The sequence below is a fragment of the Symphalangus syndactylus genome, chromosome 9 (assembly GCF_028878055.3).
Source record: "Symphalangus syndactylus isolate Jambi chromosome 9, NHGRI_mSymSyn1-v2.1_pri, whole genome shotgun sequence".
Lineage (NCBI taxonomy): Eukaryota > Metazoa > Chordata > Mammalia > Primates > Hylobatidae > Symphalangus > Symphalangus syndactylus.
The window spans coordinates 140,537,438-140,553,311 of record NC_072431.2 but is presented as its reverse complement, the minus strand read 5'-3'; positions in this window follow the sequence as shown (position 1 = coordinate 140,553,311).

Sequence of the window (15,874 nt, the reverse complement as noted above, 5' to 3'; positions counted from 1 at the left end):
CCCCGTCTCTACTAAAAATACAAAATTAGCCGGGCGTAGTGGTGCATGCCTGTAATCTCAGCTACTTGGGAGGCTGAGGCAGGAGAATTGCTTGAACCTGGGAGGCGGAGGTTGCGGTGAGCCGAGATCGAGCCATTGCACTCCAGCCTGGGCAACAAGAGCTGAGACCGTGTCAGCTGGAAATGAAATGAAAGTTGATAGTTCATAAGCAGAAAATAGTTCCACATGCTGGTTAGGTCCTAGTGATTTCATTGTTCCGTTTTCTGACTTTTCACCTTCAGCAGGAGAGTAATTGCTTCCTCAAATCGGTGGGTCTTCTTTGAAAATTCACGTCAGCTACAACTCCTGTCCTTAGCTTAGGTGGACTTAGAGTTTTCATCAGAAAGTTCGGCCAGACGCGGTGGCTCACATCTGCAATCCTAGCACTTTGGAAGGCTGAGGAGGGCGGGTCACGGGGTCAGGAGTTCAAGACCATCCTGGCCAACATGGTGAAACCCCACCTCTACTAAAAATACAAAAACTTCTCCCGGTATGGCGGCGGGCGCCTGTAGCCTCAACTACTCGGGAGGCTGAGGCAGGAGAATGGCTTGAACCTGGGAGGCAGAGGCTACAGTGAGCCGAGATCACACCACTGCACTCCAGCCTGGGCAACGGGAGAAAAACTCCGTCTCAAAAAACAAAAAACAAAAAGAATCAAGTAAGTCAAAGTCACACTGATGACAGCCAATTGTTGTGAACCAAGGAAGTGTCAATTCAAGAATTAACATAGATTTTGACTTTTGCTATCTCTTCTGTGCCAAGCAAGATACAGGCTCTGGGGAATCAGAAACAAAAGGGACTCACTTGTTCCTCTCACAATACTCAGTACTTACTGAGATAAGGACAAAAGAAAATGTCCTGTCTGGAATGCAGGGAAACCGGAACTTCAGGTCAGGGGATATTTCTGTTGAACTGTATGGAGTTGAAGCTTAAAATAGTAACGAGTGCATGGGAGATTCACTTTGCCTTGACTTTCCGCATCCATCACAGAGAGATCACGCAGCGGGCACCCACGATCGGTTTCATCATCGCTCGCTTCCATTAGATCACCTAGAAATCAGCTCAGATGAGAGTGCTGAGTCTCAGAGGATGGACATCTCACCGCCTGCCATACACAGAAGTAGAAAGGGTGGTATTCCAAATTCATGGCCAGGCTCTAAGTCCCGGGTACTCTACTTCATGGTCTTCCAACTCTCAAAAAGTTGTGGTTTGGGTTTTGTTTTTGTTTTTGCTTTTTTGAGACGGAGTCTCGTTCTGTGGCCCAGGCTGGAGTGCAGTGGAGTGATCTCGGCTCACTGCAGCCTCCGCATCCCAGGTTCAAGCTATTCTCCTGCCTCAGCCTGCCGAGCAGCTGAGAGGACAGGCGCCCGCCACTACGCCCGGCTCCTTTTTTTCTATTTTTAGCAGAGACGGGGTTTCCCCGTGTTGTCCAGGCTGGTCTCAAACACCTGACCTTGTGATTCGCCTGCCTCAGCCTCCCAAAGTGCTGGGATTACAGGCGTGAGCCACCGCGCCCAGCTTCCAAAAGTTGTAAGCAGAGCTCAGAGGTCTTAACCATGGGCACGTCTGAGGAGCATTTTTTGAAACGCTTTCCAGCTTCCTCAGTAGGAATGGAAGCCAAACTCCGAATCGATGACTCCTTTGAGGCAGTCGAGAGCTGTAAGGAAAGCCAGGAACAGGGGAAAGGGAGAGATGCGTCCCAAATGATCCTGTGCCCATTCTTTCTGGAACATTTGATGTGACCTCAGCTGCCCTTTCTCTACTTGACACAGTGATTGTGGCACCCACTGGTCTAGCTGTGGTCTACAAGGAACCCCCAAAGGGAAGGGCACAGTGAGCAGGGGCATCGGCCTGAGTGACAAGGATTTGAGAGGGCAGGTTGGATGCAGGGAGAGGACTGGCCAAATGCCATGTGTCCGGACTTAGACTGCCTGGTTGAAATTGGACTTCACCCTTTTCGACTTCGTGATCTGGTACAAGTCCTATGAAAATGCATTGCTCCTTCTCTAGTCCGTAAAATCATCATGAAATGTACACTCGTAACTGGGAAACTACACAGATGAAATGAAACAAGCTGCATAGAGCACAGAGCTCAGAGCCTGGCCTTTAGGAAGCCCTCAGTGAGGGTTCATGATGCCCTGGTGTCTGTCTTCATCCTCTTTATCCTCATCATCACCTTCATCATCTTTGCTGTTCTTAGGGAATAATTTAGAGGACTCATTCCCTGCTATCTTGGGTGAGGTGTCTATAAAAAGGAAAACTCAGTGGGGGAGGAAGGCAAAAGTTTGAATAAGATTTCTGAGGCCCCCTCACCACAAGCAAGAACAGAAACTCCACAGTCTGCTGAGCTGACAGGTTGCACCTTGGTCTCCTCCCATCTGCCCACCGCACTGTCCTGTTTGTCCTGAGGATGAGGAAACAAAGCGAGGCTCCCGAACGTCCCTCAGCTGAACTGCCCTTCCCCCCTGCCAGGCCATGACTGTGGAGAACAGGTCCACGGTCCTCCCTGCGTGGTGCACGATGGAGGCTCAGACTCCGTCTTCAAGGCTGGCAAGAAGACAGGGTGAGACATGAGCCTCCTGATACAGGTGACGGGTGTGGAGCCCCCAGGACTGCAACCTCAGACTGCAGGGCTGGAGGCACAGACTGAGTACTGACTATTTTACGGCCTGGGGGGCTCAAGGCACAGAGCTCCTCATTAGCCAAAGTCGCCCAAGCTCCCCAATCTCTAAAGATTTCCTCATAAGACTGCAGGAAGAAGAAGAGAAAAGGGAGTGTCCATAGAAGCTTTGGGGCTCTTCCTGTAATCAGGAGGAAGCTTGCGTGTATTCTTCGCTTCTTTCTTTTCTTTCTAAAGATCCAACTGCTTTCATTTTCATCTTTGATTATGGGAAAATATACCACGTATCAATACTAAAAGTTGTAAATAGATATGATTTCATCTAGAATGGCCGCTATAAACATTGACAATTTCCACTATTTTTCAGTTGACAGTTGAATGACATTAAGGACGTTCACATTGTTTAGCAACCATCACCGCCGTCATCTCCAGAACAGTTTTATCTTTCAAAATGGAAATGGCACCCATTCACCAAACTCTCCATTCCTCTCTCTCGCCCACCCTGGGGGCCACCATTCTGATTTGCAACTCTATGAGTTTAACTACTCTAGGCACTTGATAGAAGTGGAATCATACCGTGTTGAATTAGTTTTTCTGTTTTCCTGTTTATTTATTTATTTATTTTTTTTTTGGAGACAGAGTCTTTCTCTGTCGCCCAGGCTGGAGTGCAGTGGCGTGATCTCGGCTCACTGCAAACTCCACATCGTGGGTTCGAGCGATTCTTGCGCCCCAGTCTCCCGAGTAGCCGGGATTACAAGCGTGCGCACCCACACCCAGCTAATTTTTGTGTTTTTAACAGAGACGAGCTTTCAGCATATTGGCCAGGCTGCTCTCAAACTCCTGACCTTAAGGGATCCGCCTGCCTCAGCCTCCCAAAGCGCTGGGGTTACAGGTGTGAGCCACTGAGCCTGGTCGTGTTTATCCTTTTGGGATTTCTTTATTTCACTGACGATAATGTCTTCAAGGTTCATCCATTTTGCAGCCTGTGTCAGAAGTGCCTGTCTGGTTTTGTTTTTTGATTTTGTTTCATTTTGTTTTGTTTTGTGTTTACATGGAGTCTCACTGTCGCACAGGCTGGAGTGCAGTGGCACAATCTGGGCTCACTGCAACCTCTGCTTCCCGGGTTCAAGCAATTCTTGTGCCTCAGCCTCCCGAGTAGATGGGACTATAGGCACACGCCACCACGCTGGGCTAATTTTTGCATTGTCTTTTTTTTTTTTTTTTTTGAGACGGAGTCTCGCTCTGTCACCCAGGCTGGAGTGCAGTGGCACGATCTTGGCTCACTGCAAGCTCCACCTCCCAGGTTCACGCCATTCTCCTGCCTCAGCCTCCCAAGTAGCTGGGACTACAGCTGCCCGCCACCACGCCCGGCTAATTTTTTGTATTTTTAGTAACACGGGGTTTCACCACGTTAGCCAGGATAGTCTCGATCTCCTGACCTTGTGATCCGCCAGCCTTGGCCTCCCAAAGTGCTGGGATGACAGACCTGAGCCACCACATCCGGCCAAGATTTTCTTTTGTTCCCACATCTAAGTGAAGACATGTAATATTTGTCATTCTGTGCCTGCCTTACTTCACTTAACATACAGACACTGCAGTTGCATCCATTTTTTCTGCAGTGGAGAGGATTTTATGCCTTTTTAGCCTGGATAATACCACATAGTGTGTGTATACCACAGTTTCTTCATTGAAACAAAATTCAAAAAAGCAAATATTTTTAAAATGTCTCAGAATGTGAAACTTTAGGGATACTGTGTCCATTTTATTCTTTTCTATTTCCCATTTTATTTATATGTAAGTGTAGAATAAAGCAGCAATCAATGTGTGTAGAGATCTGTGACTTCAACAAATGTAAAATGAAAATGCTAAGTGGTGGATGGGCACCGTCACTCACGCCTGTAATCCCAGCACTTTAGGAGGCCGAAGCGGGCGGATCACCTGAGGTCGGGAGTTCAAGACCAGCCTGACCAGTATGGAGAAACTATGTCTCTACTAAAAATACAAAAAAAAAAAAAAAAAGAAAAAAGAAAACTGAATGGGGCGTGGTAGCACATGCCTGTAATCCCAGCTACTCGGAAGGCTGAGACAGGAGAATCGCCTGAATACGGGAGGCAGAGGTTGCAGTGAGCCGAGATCGTGCCATCGCACTCCAGCCTGGGCAACAAGAGTGAAACTCTGTCTCAAAAAAAAGAAAAGAAAGAAAAAGAAAAAGAAAAAGAAAAGAAGAAAAAAAGAAAATATTACTCCCATTACCGCAGGGGGTGTTCAGCCCTGATGATATTGTTTTCTAATATCCAGGGAAGGAGAGTATGATATTACTCCCAGTATCACAGGGGGTGTACACCTTTTTGTGATATTGTGTCTAATATCCAAGGAAACAGAGGATGACATTACTCCCAATATCGCAGAGGGTGGACACCCCCCTGGGATATGGTTCCGAATATCCCAACGGGGAGAGGATGATATTACTCCCCATATCAACCCTGGAGGGTTATCTTCCGCCCCTACTCTTGGCCACCGCTTAGCCAGAGCTGGTCTTCTCTCTTGGCCCAGCTCAGTGAAGAAAAGTCTCCATTCCTCCTCTCCGGGGACCGTAAGGGTCACAGTGACTCCCGTTCCGGGTAGCTTTAGCAGCAAAGAGCCATGCTCTGTCAAAGAGACAGTGCCTCTCAGCTTGTTAAGCAAGTCCCTCCCCAACAAGGGCAAGGGACAGTCAGGCATGGACAAAAACTGATGAGTCACTGTATGTCCTCCAACAGTGCAAGTCCCAGGCAAGCAGAAAGCTTGCTTTGCTGAAACCCCCGTGGCTCCGATGATGTCAATAGTCTTTCTGGACAAGGGGGCGACCGGGGCGGTTACTAGCGAATGTCCCTCACCGGTATCTACGAGAAAATCAATGCCTCTACCCCAGACGGTCATTCTGACCATGGGCTCTTTGGGGACACTTGAGCCAGCTCTCCCTCAGTCCAAGAACCCTTCTGCCAGGTTGAGCAGGGCCCCTTCCTCCTTGTCCGGGGCCTCCTGCTCTGAGTCACCTTGTTTTAAGCTGAAGGCATTTGTTCTTCCAATGTCCTATTTCTTTACAATAAGCACACTGGTTACGCTGCCAACTCTGACAGCCAAGCTGAGCTTCTTTCCCAGGGCCCCCCTTCCCTTGCCTCTTTGGGGGGACCCCTCCGATTCCTGAAGCTAACAGGCAGGTCGGTGTCGCCGGGCCTGACGTTCATTCTCTGTGCGGTGTTCCTTACGGCTTACTGCATCCCTGTTTACAAACACCTGCTTAGCTCTTTCTAATAATTGTGATGTATTCGTCCCTGCAAGCCCAGACTGTTTCTGCAGTTTTCTTCTCATGTCTTCTGTGCTTTGACGGACTCAAGCCATGTGAAGCATGTGCTGATTTTCAGGGCTATCGGGATCAAAGGGAGTATACATACGATAGGCCTCACACAATCTCTCATAGAATTGTGCTGGACTTGGCTGGGAGCGGTGGCTCAAGCCTGTAATCCCAGCACTTTGGGAGGCTGAGGTGGGTGGATCACAAGGTCAGGAGATCAAGACCATCCTGGCTAACACGGTGAAACCCCGTCTCTACTAAAAATACAAAAAAAAATTAGCTGGGCGTGTTGGCGGGCGCCTGTAGTCCCAGCTACTTGGGAGGCTAAGGCAGGAGAATGGTGTGAACCCGGGAGGTGGAGCTTGCAGTGATCCGAGATCGAGCCACTGCACTCCAGCCTGGGGGACAGAGAAAGACTCCGTCTCAAAAAAAAAAAAAAAAAGAATTGTGCTGGACTTTCTTCTTTTCCCCGAATGACCTCAGAGACCTTGTTAACGTTTGTGGCCTTCTGAGCTCCCCTCTTGAATGCTTCCAAGAGAGCTTCCCTGTCTCAGTTTAGCCTTTGCATATCCTCTCTTTCATTTGGGTCCCACTGGGGTCCGGTTCCTGGTAACTGGGTCCTTCCATACTCTTGGGGGTTTTGATAATCAGCTGGTGCGTGTTCCTCTAGCCACTTAGTTGCTGCTAGGAACACTCCCCGCCTTTCATCTCTGTGAAAGAGGAACATGAGCAACCGGTGGCAATCAGCCCAGGTGGGGTTGTGGGTCTGGATAATAGTTGGGAGCAAATCAATTCGAGCTTGTGGCTTTTTGGTATAGGACAGGACATGGTTTTTCCAGTTGAGAAGGTCGGCACAGGTGAAGGGCTGGTAGAGAAAAACACGCCTCTCCACCACGTGACCATCCTTATCTATCCCAGTATACCGCTGCTCTGTCAGGGGCATCTGTATCCCTGTTCTGGGTCGTCAACGAGCTGCCAAGGGAGGGGTTTCTCCCGAGGCCTCACCTCCTCTCTTATCTACTCTGGGTGGCCTAGGGATACGCTTGTCTTGCGGAGGCACAAGCACTGTGGGCTCAAGAGTGGGGAGCCTCTTTCCCTGGTAAGGGGAGGGCACCACTGGGATCACTGGTGCCATCTCCTGCAATGGGTCTTCTGACGTTGGGTCGAACAGAACTTGAGGAGTTGATTTCCCTGGGCGGGTGGAGCGGGATCCTTCCTTAGCTGTCGGTCCCTTGGCTACTAGTATTGCTGCTGCCTGCCCTGTTAGCCACTGTGGGGGTTCTAGCACCAGCTGTCACCAAGTGTCTATGTATGGGAAGCGGTCTAGGTATCCTTTCCCAGTTACCTTGTGCCACACTTGAGAAACAAGGGACCTGTCCAGGCTTCCTTCTGACGGCCAACCCACTTCTAACGTTGGGCAATCTATTTCCCATGAAGTTTGAAGTTCCCAGGTGGTCTGGTGGTTAGGAGTCGGCGCTCTCACCGCCACGGCACAGGTTTGATTCCTGGTCATGTGAACCAAAAAGTGGAACACGACGCGTCGCAGACACAAACCCCTCAGACGCCGGATTCAAGAAGGAAGAGGTTCCTTTTAATCGGCCGGGGGCGTCGGCAGACTCGCGTCTTAAGAGCCGAGCGCCGCGAAGGAATACAGACTCCCTAGGCCTTTTCTCAGGGCTTACAACTCTAAGAGTTTCCACGTGAAAGGGTCCCGATGGATTCAGAGCACATGTGCTTTGAGTAGGGGAGGGGGGGTTCATCTTTTCACCTCAGGCCGGCTCATCAGTGGCAGCGGCTGGTCTTGCCACTGACTTCAATCTTCTTGGTTTTCAACTTTTACTTCCTCCTCCTCTTCAGAGACAGGAGACAGAAAGAGAAATGCCTTCTCTCCTCAGGGCCACAGGATGATATGACTCCCAATAATACTGTGAGGAAGGTCGCAATATTACTTATAACAATTAATAATATCAATTATTAATTGATATTAATAATTATCAATATTAATAACTGATCGTATAATTTTTAAAATCAATACCGATAATAATGATAATTAATATTCAAGAGTCATACTGACGATAACAATAAATTATTAATATTAACTATTAATAAAGCCTGATATTAATAACTGGGACTGATCATATTCATTAGAACACAGTAATATTAGCTCCTAATAATTAATATTAATATTAATAACCCAAAAACTTTTTATTAGCAATTATTTCTTTTTTTTTTTTTTTTTGAGACGGAGTCTCACTCTGTCACCCAGGCTGGACTGCAGTGGCGTGATCTTGGCTCACTGCAAGCTCCGCCTCCCAGGCTCACGCCATTCTCCTGCCTCAGGCTCTCCGAGTAGCTGGGACCACAGGCGTCCGCCACCACGCCCGGCCAATTTTTTGTATTTTTAGTAGAGACGGGGTTTCACCATGGTCTCGATCTCCCGACCTCGTGATCCACCCGCCTCGGCCTCCCAAAGTGCTGGGATGACAAGTGTGAGCCACCGCGCCCGGCCAGCAATTATTTCTTAACATTAATATTGGTAATTCATATTAATGTGAATCATAAATGAGTAGCAAGTAATACTAATATGACTCCTAATACCGCAGTGGGTGTACCCCCAGCTGCGAAAGTGTTCCCAATGTCCAGGGAGGGAGAGAGCATGGTATTACTTTCAATATCGCAACAGGTGTACATCCACCTGCCGATATTGATCCGAATAGAATCTCCAGGGGGTGGAGTACGACGTTCCTCCCAATAGAGCAGTGGGTGTACATTCACCCGGTGATATTGCTCTGAATATACACGGAAGAAGAGAACGCTAAGACTCCCAGGATGTAAGGAAGTGAACACCCCTTCGGTGATATTGTTCCTAATATCCGGGGGGCAGAGGGGAAGGGTGATATCACTACCAATATCGCAAGCAGTGTACACCCATGCTGTGACATTGTTCCAAATGGCCAGGAAGGGAGAGGACGCTATGACTCCCGATACAGCAGGAGGTGCACAGCCACCCTGGGATATGATTCCGAACATCCACGGAGAGGAGAGGCTGCTATTACTCCCAATATCGCAGGGGGTGTACATCCATTCTGTGACATTCTTCTTAATATTCCAAGGCAGACAGATTGATATTACTCCCAATATCAGAGAAAGTGTACAAACCCGTGTGATATTGTTCCTACTATCCAGAAGAAGACAAGATGATATTACCCCCCATATCGCAGGAGGTGTACACCCACTCTGTGATATTTTTCGTAATATGCAGGGCGCGAGAGGCAGGGGGGTGAGGCGCCCCCCACAAGGCGGGGACTGAGAGCCAGCCCCTCTGCCCCCCTGGCTCGTAGGACCCCCATCGCAGGGGGGCGAGGCGCCCCCCGCGAGGCAGGGACTGAGAGCCAGCCCCTCTGCCCCCTGGCTCTTAGGACCCCCATCGCAGGGGGGCGAGGTGTAAGAGCCAGCCCCTCTGCCACCCTGGCTCTTAGGACCCGCGGTGGACTCACAGCCTGTTTACCATATTGTGAGTAATATCATCTACCCCTCTGGAAATTGTCAACTATTGCACAGACGGGTGTACACCAGCTTTGTAGAGAGGACGTACACCTGTCTGTATTCGAGTAATATCATCCTCTTCCTCCCTGAAGATTAAGAACAGTATCACAAGGGTGTTTCTACTCCTTGAGATATTGAGTGTCACGTCCTCCTCTCCCAGGTTGCAATTAGAATGCTAACCCTAACCCTAACCCTAACCCAACCCTACCCTAATCATAACCCTAACCCTTAACCCCAACCCCAAACCTTAACCCTAACCCTAGCCCTAATCCTTAGCCCCAACCCCAACCCCAACCTAACCCTAACCCTACCCTAACCGTAATCCTAACCCTACCCCCAACCCTAACCCTAACCCCTAATCCTAACCCTAACCCAACCCAAACCCTAAGCCCTAACCCTAACCCCTAAAGCTAACCCCAATCCCTAATCCCTAACCCTAACGCTAACCCTAACCCTAACCCCTAACCCTAACCCCAACCCCAACCCCAACCCCAACCCTAACCCTAACCTGGGCCCTGACGACAACTCTAATCCTAACCCTAGGTTTCTTACTAAGTTTGTATGTACTTTGTTAATGTGGATTATTATGATTACTGTGTGAGGACTGCACAGCAGCATGGGGATTGCCAATCTTACGTTAATTTTTTTTATTGAGGCAGTGCATTAGCATTACAGGTGCTTGTGACATGAGTAATGTGGGTGTCATATTTTGGGTGTCATGTCTGCATTAGCAGTGCTGCATTTGTGTTTCGAAGCTGCAGCGTGGACCTGGCACCGTGGCCCCTTGCCTTCGCTTGGGAGAACTTTGGTGGGCAGGATTCAGAGGGGCTTTTGGTTTCCCATTTTGCACACTGAACCCTTCTAACTGGTCTCTGAACTTGATTATTCAGGGCTGCAAACAGGAAGGATTTTACTCACCGTCGATGCTGCCCCGAGTTGTCCCAAAGCGAGGCAGCGCCCCCAACGTCTGTGCTGAGGAGAATGGTGGTCCGCCTTTGCGGTGTCCCCCAGGTCTGTGCTGAGCAGAACGCAGCTCCGCCCTCGCGGTGCCCCTGGCCCGCACGCCCAGGTCTGTGCTGAGAAGAACGCTGCTCCGCCTTCGCAGTACCCGGGAGTCTGTGCAGAGGAGAATGCAGCTCCGCCCTCGCGATGCCCTCGCGGTCTGTGCTGCGGCTAACGCAGCTCCATCCTCGCAAAGGCACCGCGCCGGCGCAGAGAGGGGGGGCGCGCTGTCGCTCCGTGGCGCAGGTGCAGAGATGCGCAGCAGCCCGGCCCCCGTGGGGAGGCGCGGCGCAGGGCAGAGATGCACAGCGGCGCGTCGCCGGTGGGGAAGGTGTGGCGCAGGCGGAGACATGCACGCCGCCGAGCCGGGGGTTGGGGGGAGCGTTGCAGGCACACAGGTGCACATTCACACGCCGCCGGGCGGGACGGCGGGGGTGCACGCGGTGCAGGCAGAGAGACGCACGTAGCCGGGGGTGCAGCGCAGAGACGGGTGGAACCTCAGTAATCTGAAAAGCCGGGCACTACAGGACCTGCTTGCTCACGTTGCTGTGCCTCTGCGCCTCCTGCTGGCACCTAGGGCAACTGCAGCACCCTCTTGCTTACACTGGTGGCCAGCGCCTCCTGCTGGCGGCGGGACACGCAGGGCCCCTTTCCTCACAGTATAGTGGCGGTACGCCGCCTGCTGGCAGCTAGGGACGTTGCAGGGCCCTCTTGCTCACAGTGTAGTGGCAGCGTGCTCGCCTGCTGGCAGCTGTGGACACTGCTGGGCCCTCCTGCTCCAAGTGTAGTGGCGGCTGGCTCCCCTGCTGGCAGCTGGGGACACTGCTGGGCCCTCTTGCTTGCAGTGTAGTGGGGGCACGCCCTCTTCTGGCACCTGCGGACACTACAAGATCCTCTTGCTCCCAGTGTAGTGGCAGCACGCCCCCTGCTGGCAACCAGGGCACTGCAGGATCCTCTTGTTCATGTTGTGGTACCCGTGCGCCACCTGCTGGCAGCTAAGGACACTGCAGTGCCCTCTTGCTCACAGTGTAGTCGTCGTATAGCCCTGCTGGCAGCTGAGGACACTGCCAGGCCCTCTTGCTGGCAATGCCATGGCAGCATGCCACCTGCAGGCAGATGGGAACTATGCAGGGCCCTCTTGCTCCCGGTGTGACGGCTGGGGTCCGCTACAGGCCACCTCCTGCACCACTTAAAGTCAGAGTGCCAGTTATTAAGCCCCATCAGTTCTGTAAATTCAAACTGAAATGGAGCTATTACTGGGGAGAGCTGATGTCCCAGTTCTTGTCTAACTTGGAAGAAAGATTTTCACCAAGAGGCAGTACAAAGATGGCAGATAACTTCATTGAAAAGAAATACAGTGTGAAGAGCTTATTGTAGAAAAATGAGGAGGAGTGGGCTGATTGTGCATGAAAACAGCCTAAGAGTCCAGTGCAGGGAATTTTATTTTGGACTTCTTCACATTCCTGCCTGTCTCAAGTCTCTGCCTGTTTTCTTTGGTTTTCCTGCTACTGCCTTAGGTCCCTCATTTGCCCCACTTAGGCGTGTGGGACCTCTTCACTGTTGGTTGAGGTACGTGTGCTGATGAATCTGAATCTACTCTGGCACCAGCCTCCTTCCCACCATCCCAGGCAGGCTGACAGCAGTGATGTTTGTACCTACTGTGCCTGCCTATCTCTTTTGAATGTCCATCTCTGCCCTAATCTGTATTTATGGTGCCAGGTTTCTCTTAGGAATGTTCCCTTTGGCCTTCTTATGAGCAGGTAGCTAGCAATATTCTGACATTTTTATTGCAGAGTGAACGATGATTGGGGCATGTTATGAGGAGTTCTAGGATGTTTCTTTCTGCAAAGGTACCTCTTCTCCCTCCTACCCACAACTGACAAATGCCCATCCACTCTGGCACTAGAGGTGCTACTAATATGTGAATTTTTGGTGGTCCCTCCAGGTGAGCCTTCCCAGACTTTCCCTTTTCCACAAGCTCCCTCTCCTGTTCATGTCTAGTTATCTGTCTACTCTAACAGAACCCACTATCTTGTGTCTTTCCCCAAAATAGTGAGGGAATGATTAGTTGGAAACCATAAGAAATGATACGCATGTAGATTACAACTTTACAACTTACACAAATAATCACTCAAATTCATCCTTACACTAAAAATGCAAAACTATAGAATTTCTAGAAGAAACTATAGAAGAAAAGCTATGTGCCTTTGGGTTTGGTAATGAATTTTAACAAATGACACAAAAGGTTGATATACACAGAAGAAATGACAATGTGGATTTCTTAATATTTAAAGTTTATACTCTGGAAGAGACCTTGTTAAGAGAACAAAAAGAAAAGCCACATATTGAAGAAAATATTTGCAAAATACAGATCTCAGAATTTGTATTCAAAATATATAAAAAACTGTTAAAACTAAACAATAAGTTAAACAGCCCAATTAAAAATGCACACAGATCTGAACAGACACCTCACCAAAGAAGATCTACAGATGCCAAGTAAACATACAAAAAGATACTCAACATAATAGAGAATTGAAAACCACAACGAGATAGCACAGCTGGTCTATATGTCTTAGAACTGCTAAACTCTTTAAAAAATGACAAATCGCTGGAGGAAAAACAGAACTCTTTTCATTGCTGGTGGAACACAGTGTATAAGACCAAAATATGCCACCCCAAAATATAATGGTAGGAAACCAGAATATGCCACCCCAAAATATGTACCTTTGGCTTAAGAATTATTCCAAGCTGATTATTTTGAAAAAAATTCTAACAAAGGAAGTTCTGAAAACAAAGTAGAAGTTACACTTGTGTAAGGAAAATTTACATGTATCAAGGAAATCCCCATTTAAAAGCTACCTCTCTTGACACCAAGAAGAGAAGGATAACTAAATCACTAAAGAGTCTTATCAATGGAGAACGCCTGGACTTAAGTCTGTATAACAAACCTTACCCTTGTCTACTGTGCTTTTGCTGGTTAACTCCCCACTACTGCACCTCAAATCTTCTTTCTTTAAGTTAAAGATAGTATTTATGCTTGAATTGAAAGTCACCTGTGGGAGATTTACTCATTTTTCTGTGAGTATCTCCGATGTATCCATAAGGAATACATGTTTTTAAACTTTTCTGTTTTTCTCATTTTAATCTGTCAGTTTTTACAGAGGGTCCCATCTAAGAATTCCAAAAACATAGAAAATTTTTTTCCTCCCCATTACAAGTTGGGCAGTTTTTTCTAATGCTAAACAAGTCTCACCTTACAATCCAAAAATCACATTCCTAAGTATTTTGACAACTACTTTGATGTTATTTCCAAACAAAAGCTACCATGCAATTACTTACAGAAGCCCTATTCATAATGACCAAAGGAAAAAAAAGGAATCAGAAAGTCTTACAATAGATGACTGTGTGGGAATCCACTCAGACATCAAAAGCTGTTATAAAGATTATGTAAATGAAAACATTTGAGATACCGAAGATAAAGGAAGAAATCTTACCAGAACTTACTTTATCCAATTAAAGCAGAGCTCCCAGAAAAATACAACTGCCATTAACCCCATCCAAGGAGTTTCTTGCAAATTCAGCTGCCATGGAGACAGCATACCCTTTCCCATTAGCACTGACAAATGAAAATGAAATCATAAGCTCCCAACTGACTGAACAGACACACTCTTGGCTGAGGGGACCCCAGAGTAACTTTCAAAACTGAGTTCTCAGCTTTGCTAGGATGGGATGATGGGGGTCAGTTACACATCGTTATACCCACTCCTTTGCTAACCATGATGAGGCTTTCTTTCCTAAGGACTTAACAGAAACCAGCCCTTTCAAAGCCTCCACCACTGATGTCAGCCTCTCCTTTCTTGCCTGATAAAAGACCACCCATGACGGAGAGGTTCTGGCCAGTGTACAGAGGATGCACAGAGTGAGTTTTCATGTCCTCTGCTTCACCTTTTAATGTCAGAGGGCTGAAAATTCCACCCTGGGATCATGCTAACACTGCCATTTTTTGTACATGGGACCCATGAAGAAGCAAGAAACTCAATTGCGCATGCATGCATTTCTCCTTCCATAAATATTCATGACTCCTCCTAGAGCTTATTAAATAAATGTATTTGGCCATTCCACTCAGCATAAATTACTATTTCCTTTACCTCCTCCTTGAAGCATCTGTTTCTGGCTTCTGGCTGGAGGCTATGCTTCCCAGCCTGCCAGAAAGACAACCCTGCAGGCTGCAACCCTTTATAGGAAATACATCTCTCACTGGGTGTGGTGGCTCATGCCTGTAATCCCAGCACTTTGGGAGGCCGTGGCAGGTGGATCACCTGAGGTCAGGAGTTTCAAACCAGCCTTTCCAACATGATGAAACCCTGTCTCTACTAAAAATACAAAAAATTAGCCTAAATTGACTAATTTAAAATTGACTAAATTCTCCATTCTCAAACCTCTGCTGACTATGTGCTCCACCAATATGGAATTAATTCTACTTCCTTTCCTGTTTGGATGACTTTACTAAGAATTATTTCAAACTTTAATGACTCCTTTGAGGAAATTTTTATCTTCAAAATTGCCTCCTTTTAGACCTTTCCTTTCCCAATTGAGTCTCTCAACTCCCTATAATCACTAAAATTTTAGGCACCCTGCTCCATGCCTTGGAGGCTCTCAATGTGCTGAAGAATCTGCAAAAGGAAACACCTGGGGCTGAAAAATAAAATAGAAAAAAAAATATTTCTCACCCTCCATACGATTATACGTCAAAACAAAAAAAACCTTAAAAATCTCCAAAAATGCTGGTGAGAGAAAAGCTTTAGCCCTCATATGAAGAAGAAAAAAACTTGTTCCATTTTCCAGATACAGAGTTATAATACAAATATAAAATGGGGCAAAGACAAAAACCAATTCTTCTATATAAACTAGTGAATTTTGTAGTTATTGTAATAACATTAGTCAGGGTTCTCCAGAAAGGCAGAATCAATAGGATATATGTAGATAGACAGATGAGAGAAGATTCATTAGGGGAATTCGTTCACATAATTATGGAGGCTGAGAAGTTCCACAGTAGCCTGCCTCTGAGTTGGAGAACCAGGAAAGCTGGTAGCATGGCTCACTCCAGACACAAAGGACTCAGAATCAGGGAAGCCAGTGGTGTAACTCTGATTCTGAGGCCAAAGTCTGAGACCCTGAAGTTCTGATGTCAAGGGCAGGAGAAGAAAGATGTTTCCATTTCAGAAGGAGATAATTCACCTTTCCTTTTCCTTGTTATTCTATCTGGGCTCTCAACCAATTGGATGATGCCTGTATTCATCCATTTTTATACAGCTATGAAGAAATACCTGAGT